A 6,120-nucleotide genomic window follows, 5' to 3' on the forward strand; every position below is an offset into this window, starting at 1 on the left:
AATGGGTTCATGCTGGGAGAATATACTGTTCTTATTATATGCACAATACCCTGAAGCAGCTGGCTTGAGAACCAGCGAAAAGGCCTTTTAAAGACTGTTATGATGCCAGCTGGGTGACAACACCTTGCAGGGCTGGGGTAACATCTTCCAGGATACAACATGTACTCTGAGTCAGGGACTAATACATAGGGCTATTTCTCCCATAGCCAGGATTCATAGGTCTAGGAATCAAGAGATAGAAATTGGAATATCTCCTCTCGCTATCACTCTTAATGACCCATCAGAAAATTTTTTCTTTCTAGCCCCTACAACTTTATGTTCTGCTAGCATAGATATCTTAGTACCTAAGGGAGGAATGCTTCCACCAGGGATCACAGCAATGGTCCATTACGTTCCAAGTTGAGACTGCTTCATGGCAGTGAATAAGTAGACCAAGAAGAGGGTTATTATACCGGCTGAGGTGACTGATCCTGACTATAAAGGGGAAATTGGGTTGCTATTGCATAACGGCTTAGGGAGGAGTATGTTTAAATGCACGAGATCCTCTAGGGCACCTCTTATTTCTCCCTTGTCCTGAGACAAGTCAATGGAAAATTACGATAACCCAATGGAGGCATGATTTCTGACGGCCCAGACTTTTCAGGAATCAAGTCTGGGGTTACCTCCCCAGGCAAGGAATTATAAGCAGCTGAGGCATTTGTTGAGCACAAATACAACACGGAATTAGTAGAAGAAGGTAATTATAAACACCATCTGTGACCACGTGACCAGTTGCAGAAATAAGGACTGCAATAAGTCTCTCTTATTTTGGTATGAACATATTTGTGTATAAATTAACCAATTCTCTCTCTCTTTCTCTCTTTCTTTCTTTCTTTTCCCTTTCCCCATTTGCCTATCACCCAACATTGAAGTGTTAACATTAGCTAACTCTGTATTTCAATACTGAGGTTACAAGGTACAAGAACAAGAGTGGGACTCAGAAGAGAAACGAACATCACCCAAAGATGGCTAAAGGGACATCGTATCTTCTTTCGAGGAGAGGGTTAGCGTGTTTTTCATATGCCTAGAATAGTTGCGTCATATCAGGCAAAAGCATAATTTTGCTATTACCTTCATTCAGAAGGTATGGCTAAGAGAAGTGTGGCCAAACCCCATACTTCTAAGGGATGGCCGAGGTGCCATGGGGTGGGCTGTGATGGTGTCTAGAATGTCAATTTAGCCAAGCTGGAATTCTATTGCCCCAAAGTCTCTTCCCTCTATGGTCCTGGGTAATACTGGACACAAGAAACTTGCCAAAGATCTGGAAGGCACAACTAAAACAGTGGTCGTTTATACGCTCTGAAGGTCAGCGCTGCACCAGACACAGCTGCAGCTCACGCCTGGTTTAGATGATCTGTTGGCACGTCTTGCGAGCAGGGAGCAGTCGTCGGGCTTCGAAGCTCTCCAACTCCTGCTGGAGCACCTGCTTTGGCTGCTGTGAATCCCAGTCCAGGTGCTCAAGCAGCCCTGTGATGAAGGCCATCAGCTCAGCCTGCCGGTCACCCTCTTAGAGCTTGGAAAGCAGTGAGAGAGAGAAACGAGTTCCCTTTTGTCCTCATCGACTCCACTGTGTCCCGTTCTCTCCCATCACATTCATCGCTCCCTCCTGACTGATGGCACTATGGATGTCAGCCTCGTAATATCAGACTCCAAAGCAGCACCCAAATAAAATTAGAAGAAGTTTTCATAACTCCACCAAAACCTTGCTTATCAAGCTTTTTCTGTAACTTCTAGAGGCAAAAAATATAAGCACTACGATTCAGAAAAGACAAAAGAAGATACTATATTCCAGCATACACAAGGACATCAAACTTATCTTCAACATGCAAATGTCTGATTTAAGACTTGTCTTTATATTTGGGTTCAATAAAATCAATGCAGTCTCGAGAGAGAGATTCCATTAGCATGTTTAAAGCAGTAATCAATCCAACTATATTTGTACTTGGCCTAAAGAATGGATGTATTGACATGAAGAAAATGGTGAGCATGGGAAAAAGGGAACCCCAAAGAACATGAGTTGAGTTGCGCATTTCTTTACCATGGGGAAAGAGAAGAAATGTATCTCGATGAGCAATGTGAACTTCCTCAACGCGTTTGTTTGAATTCTTTGTTTCTTTGGTACCGTCACTGAACACCTGCTATTGCAAAGTTTGTAATATACACCTAATAACTGAAAACCAACAATCCACCCAACCAAGTATGTATTATTCTCATTTTAGAGATAAGGAAACCTGCCTAATGTTATACACCTTATCAATGACTAAGCTGGGAAGAAATCAACCCCCGGGAGTCCTGTCTACAAGTTGGTGCTCTTAAGCATTACACAACCCTACAGGTATGTCTGTACCCACTGAGAACATTGATGTCACTACACAACTATCCTCTGTACCCTGCCAATACCTTGTTCACCAAGCCACCTGCAGGTAATCTGGCTTCCCACTTGGCTTTCTTAAACTTAATACAAGTATTCTAGTAAACCATAAAGTTATACTTCACATTATAAATTCATAATTTTGGGTATAAAAAGGAATATAAACCCATGACTTAAAATACAGGCATTAAAAGAAATGAAAATCATGTATAATCCACAAGCTCTGAGGTAAACACTTAAAACCCTGGCATATTTACCTCCTTTATCTAAATGTGCCACCACCACCACCACCACAACGGCAGGAGCAGTTAACACAGGTGCCTTCCACTAGGTGCCAGGCATTATTCTGAGGGCATTAGACGTATTCAGTCGTCTAAACCTCACAACAACCTCAAAAGCAGTCACTGCTGTTATTACATTTTACAGATAAAGAGCCAGAGCAATAAAGAAAATAAGTGGCTTCCCAAGATCATAGAGCTAATAAGTGGCAGAGCTGGGATCTGAACCCACCAAGTCTGACTTCAGAGCATGTGCCCTTAACCAAGAAGTTACACTGCTTTACATCTGAATTGGGGTATTACAAAGGGCAATCACTCCCCTTCAGGGGGCAGACAGAGGGTGGCTGAGCCCGCATTTTATTTCTAGAGGCACTCCTTCCTAAGATACTCCCCTGCCCCCAAAAAACTCCTTTGGGAGGTCTTTCACTACGGCTTGCCAGAAGATATTATGAGCCAACACGACTGAGTCCCCTGGGGATAAAAGAAAACATCTGCTTAAATTATATCTAAAAATACGGTATTAAATTCTTTCAGAAACTTCCTAGTTCTTTCACTCCCACGAGTACAAAAACCTAACAGCAAACTTGTGCCAGAAATTACAATGGATGTTTGTTCTTTAAATCTTTAGATTTGATTTGATTTAACACTCTAGCAGTCAAAGCTTTATTCTAAGGCCTTCAGGTTCTGATATATTTAGTAAATCTAACAAGATCCAGTAATTATCCCCTAACATAAGCTAATATTCATGTCAACTTAAATGTCAATATATTTTCTGAATAAAAATTTTAAAGTACAATAAAAATTTAATTGATGACTTTCAGTTATGAACATGAATACCAGGGGTGAAAGGAAATCTGTCTGCAAAACACGTCATTCATTGAAAAATGACCAGAAAGTAAAAGGTAAATACCGTGTCTACACAGTAGACTCGTGAAGTACTTCAAAATTTGCCAGAGAATGAGTGAATCTGAATTGTATCTATTTACTAAACGCTCATCAAGCAGCTACTACGCGCGCAGCACCTTGCTAAAGTACTTTAAGAGAGGGAATGTATTTTACTGACATATTCTTGCTCTTCTCTGTACAACACAGCAAGAAATTCCAGTCGCTTCTGAAAGCCAATCATGCCAGACACTGCGGCTGGCTCAGAGCTGGGGCTCTTGGTCCCAAGCAGTGTGCAGCATTTCATGTGGGACAGGTTTAAGGAAATCACAGTCAGTACACTTTGAAAGTACTGTCACAAAGCCCATTCGAGCTAGAACCAGGAGCATGATGAATAATTCACTTCTGGCAGAACAGAGAACACAGTCTCCTTCCCGACACACTCTTCCCTCCCCTTGATTTCTCTCCCTTCCAGGAGAGGAAGGGAAAAGAGAAAGGCTGAGACAATCACCCAGGCTGGTTATCAACCTTCTCAACTCAAAGCTTTCCTACTTAGAATGTCCTCGGGGTATCTGTGTTTAAGAATTTACTGAAAAGTTAATTCCCCGAGTTTAAACAAGTGGCCACTGGTACGTAACTTATTTCCCTCCAGTTTTTGTTATTTAAGCAGAAAACAGAATTGAGAGTGGCCAGAAGGATCACTGCCATGACTTAGTACTGCCATTCCATTAGTAATCTCTACAGAGAAGAGCATGCCAGGTTTATAGGTAAATATGAAAATGAGATGTACCAGTAAGCATCAGAAAGAAGAAAGAGAGCTTAAGTGACTTTCCCAAGATTACCCGGCTAAATAATCATCTCCCTGGGGTCAACTGTGGTCACCACTTGTCAAAATCAGAGACAGGACACCATGAAAGAATGATGAATTACCAACCGTAGCCTTAGCTAAATCCCTGTCCTAGTCCCTTTAGGTCATACTACCCTCTGCCCTAAGTCTGGGCAGGCTCTCCTTTCTGGTCCACCAGCACTTTTATGGTTACTGTGGGCTTCGCTCACCTTACTCCCAATACATTCTACCACAGTGCAGTGTGTATGGCATTTCATAAGGCAATGTGAATCCTTCCTTAACTGGTGTTAAAAAGAAATAATTATTCTTACACTTGTTAAGTGGTAAGGAAGGTTTTATTCAACATTATTACAGCAGGGGTATGAGGATAGGGGAGAGAGATCAGTTCTGATTATGGTAAAGACAGCTGGGGATTCAGTCGTGGCACCAAGCAAGGAGGTGAGTGGATGGAAAATTACTAAGAGGAGACCTCAGGGTCAGGGGATTCCTGCTAAACTGGTCTAAGAGAATCCTTGCTGAAGCAGGCCAACAACTTCGAGGACATCAACGTTGGGGGGTGAGGAACTTGATTAGATACCCAGGGCGGTCAGACATCAAACGTGGGGGGAATTCTCACTTAACTGACTTAGTAGAATTCTTGCCAAGATGAGACTGTGCAGGCCTGGCAAAGACAGGGCAGACATGAAGGCCAAGGTCAAAACCTAGCTGAGAAAAAGGCCCCGAGGAGCCACCTGAAGTTTGGTTCAAGAAGAGTCTTTGTCACTGGCATTGGTACCTCCCCTTTACTAAACCCTTCTCCTGATAATGCCAAATCAAGTTCTTATAAATACTACATTAAAAGCTGTTTAGTGAACCTTGAGAAAGGAGGTCTCAAATTCATTTAAAGAGGAGATTTTTAAAAAAGATTTTATGTAATCTCTATACCCAACGTGGGGCATGAACTCACAATCCCAAGATCAAGAGTCACACACTCTACCAACTGAGCCAGCCAGGTGCCCAGGTCACTAGATTTAAAAACGAGTGTATTTCTAAAACACTCAGGCATACAGAATACAAACCTAGTAGTGTTGGCCCCTTACTTCAATCATCCAAGGGCTACCACTGTCTCCAGGACCAGCTCTTGCGGAGACAGCCAAGGCCCTGCCTGGTCCTCTCACTAATGCTCCCCTGGGCTGCTGCCCCCTCCTCTCAACCCCACACTCAGGGCCTCTGTGCACAGTGCTCCTTTAGCCCAGTGTCCTCTTCTGCTTTCCACAGAGCCACCTGGCAAAGGAGTACTTATGGTTCAAGCCTTAGTTCAAAGGCTACCAACCGTTCTTGGGCTCCCCGCCCCCCCCCCCCCACTCCCCCACCCCACCCCCACCCCCGGCCTTCTTTATTCCGCGTTCTGATCACTCAGGTGACAAGGACTGTAACTTTCTACTGCACTTGTTTGTCTCCGTGTCTGTCTCCCCGTCAGGCTCTGAGGCCCTCAGAGCAGGAACAGGTTTCATTTGCCTTTGTATCCCTATCGTCTCCGGTTGACATGAAACAAACGGAAAAGGAAATAAAAGCAAACCCTCCTTTGAAATTGTGAAAGTAGCGCTGTTGATTCCAAAATAAAAGGTAGCCATGCTTTAAACATTTGAAATAAACTTATTACTATATTCTTTACAGGTAGCTCATTAAAACCTTGGACTATTGCTTAGCTTCTGATTTGTTTA

Source organism: Lynx rufus, unplaced genomic scaffold (assembly GCF_022079265.1).
Source record: "Lynx rufus isolate CCGP_SWC_20201006 ecotype Redwood Valley unplaced genomic scaffold, mLynRuf1.p SCAF_15, whole genome shotgun sequence".
NCBI lineage: Eukaryota > Metazoa > Chordata > Mammalia > Carnivora > Felidae > Lynx > Lynx rufus.